At 43.4% G+C, this 2665-nt stretch overlaps 1 long non-coding RNA gene across 1 annotated transcript; it reads left to right on the top strand.

Moving 5' to 3' along the window:
- Window positions 1-1131: 1131 nt before the first annotated feature.
- LOC130274394 (uncharacterized) lies at window positions 1132-1934 on the top strand. The gene is made up of 3 exons (XR_008844357.1): window positions 1132-1255; window positions 1586-1683; window positions 1809-1934. It is a non-coding gene; the product is annotated as an uncharacterized LOC130274394 (long non-coding RNA).
- Window positions 1935-2665: the final 731 nt, after the last annotated feature.

Below are 2665 nucleotides of genomic sequence, written 5' to 3'. Positions count from 1 at the left end.
AGTAAAAGAGGATCCCACCTTGTATGTATTGTATACTACTATCTCAATGCATTGCAGTACCAAGACTGACCATGTGGTGTGCTGTTACCAGTAAAGACAACCATGAACCACATACAGCAAGAGAGTCCATTAAAAGGGGTACTCCGCCCCTAGACATGTTATCCCCTATCCAAACGATAGGGGATAACATATCTGATCGAGGGGGGTCCCAGCAGCCCCTCCAGATCGCCGGGCCGGAACTGCAGCGTTACAGTCATGGGGCTTCCACGATCGTGACGTCACGAAACACGCCTTCTATTCACATCTATGAGAGAGGGCGTGGAGATCTGTAGAGACTGCTGGGACCCCCCCCTCGATCAGATATGTTATCCCTTATCATTTGTATAGGGAATAACATGTCTAGGAGCGGAGTACCCTTTTGAGACCATCTAAAACAGTGGGCTACAAACTGTGGACCTCCAGATGTTGCCAAACTACAACTCCCAGCATGCCCAGACAGATGCTGGCTGTCCAGGCATGCTGGTAGTTGTAGTTTTGTAACATCTGGAGGCCCATGGTTTGGAGACCACTGCTATAGAATATATCTATATAAAAAAAAAAAGTCTTCTTTCCCATCTGCATTATATATACCATTAGGTATAGATGATCTTTTAGCTCTCCTGACTTTCCCTATGACAGCACTCCCCAATCTTTTGCTCTCCAGCTGTTGCAATACTACAACTCCCACTATGCCCTGACATCTTTCCACTCTCAGTGCATGATGTGAGGTGTAGTTTTGGAACACTGATGAGCCACAGGTTTAACTATGTAAAATAGCAGCGTTCATCAGCTCACCCCAAATATGCCATGAGTCTGTGCTCGGATCTGTGTAACCCGACACTAGTGGAAAGGGTGAATCCGGCGCAGACCTCATGCGATTCAATACTTTTTAAAGCACCGGCAGGTACAGGATAAAAGTGACGTGTTTCAGCCAGGTAACCTAGCCTCACTCCTACGTATAAGTGAGGCTAGGTTACTAAATTCATAAAGACCACTAGTGGTCCCCATACCATCCAGAGCATAATCCTGTCCGGCTGCAGCATAATCTTTGTCCCAGCTGAAGTATAGGTTGGGACAAAGTCCAGAAAGTGAGAGCAGGACTAGCACTCCTCTGTACTAACTCCTGTCCTGTCTATCTGATTCCTGTCTAAAAACAGAGAGAAGGGGTTACAGAGCAGCCTGCAGTGAATGGATGAAGAGACCCAGTGACTGCATGGTGAGTGAAGGCGGTCTCAGTGCTTGCCTCAGACACGCACCTTCCTGAGCAGTGGATGTCAGAATAAATGAGCGGCAGAACGGAGGGATTTGTGAGCCAAATACAGTAGCTAGATTATACATAAAAAAGACATGTAAAGCTTCTGCTATTTTGCTCCAGTTAAAAATCTGTAACAGGCTCCTTACCTGCCATGTGTCACTTATGATATTGGTGGCTTCTTATGTGGCAGATGGGTATGGGCTTTTGGGCACCTTTAGTCACCAGTGGCCTAGATATAACTGCTTCCTCTGCGTTCTCTATACACTAAACTATGCCCCTTTATATATCTAGAAACGTTAAAGAAGCGCTCTGCACGTTGTACTCTGCCTGCCCTGTCAGGTAGATGTTGCCTCATCTTGCCACATGCTTGCCACATCAGGTAAAAAAAAGTAAGCACAAAGCATACACAAGAACCTATACATTATTTGCTAATAACAATAACCTATGCTGCACTATATAAGCCAAAAAAAGAAATTCTCAGAGTGCTTCTTTAACTTTGTCTTCTTCATCATAGTTTGGTGACAGATACTTCTTGGACTCTTGAATCTATCAATAACAGTGTCATCACGGAGCTGAGCCATCTGCATAGATGAAAGTCTATTTTATCAGGACTCCACCCAAAAGGGATGAATGTTCTAACTAAAGGATTTTTGGCTAAGTTAATTTTTTTTATTCTATTATTCTTAGTTCTCCAAGGAGCAATAAATAAAAAGTATTTTTTAAATGGTTTTATTGTATAAGGGCCTGAGGATGAACACATTTTTGCCACAATTTACACTGCTTTAGTTGAAGACTTTAAAAAGATGTGACATTGAGCAAGGAGAACGTCACTCGGCAGACGCCCTCAGATGTCAAGCCACCCCCTGTGGTACAGGGGGTGGTCAAGGGGGAGGGGTGGGATAAAAAAGCACAGGGAGGGATGAGAGAGGCCTGAAATTTTCATCATAGGTATAACCTCAACTATGAGAGACAAAATGAGAAAAAAAAATCCATAAAATCACATTGTCTGATTTTTAAAGAATTTATTAGCAAATTATGGTGGAAAATAAGTATTTGGTCACCTACAAACAATCAAGATTTCTGGCTCTCACAGACCTGTAACTTCTTCTTTAGGAGTCTCCTCTGTCCTCCACTTGTTACCTGTATTAATGGCGCCTGTTTGAACTTGTTATCAGTATAAAAGACACCTGTCCACAGCCTAAAACAGTCACACTCCAAACTCCACTATGGCCAAGACCAAAGAGCTGTCAAAGGACACCAGAAACAAAATTGTAGACCTGCGACAGTCTGGGAAGACCGAATCTGCAATACTCAAGCAGCTTGTTGTAAAGAAATCAACTGTCGGAGCAATTATCAGAAAATGGAAGACAT

The sequence above is a fragment of the Hyla sarda genome, chromosome 5 (assembly GCF_029499605.1).
Source record: "Hyla sarda isolate aHylSar1 chromosome 5, aHylSar1.hap1, whole genome shotgun sequence".
Classification (NCBI taxonomy): domain Eukaryota; kingdom Metazoa; phylum Chordata; class Amphibia; order Anura; family Hylidae; genus Hyla; species Hyla sarda.
Note: the sequence above shows the minus strand (reverse complement) of the source record. Positions and strands in the feature narration are given on the sequence as shown.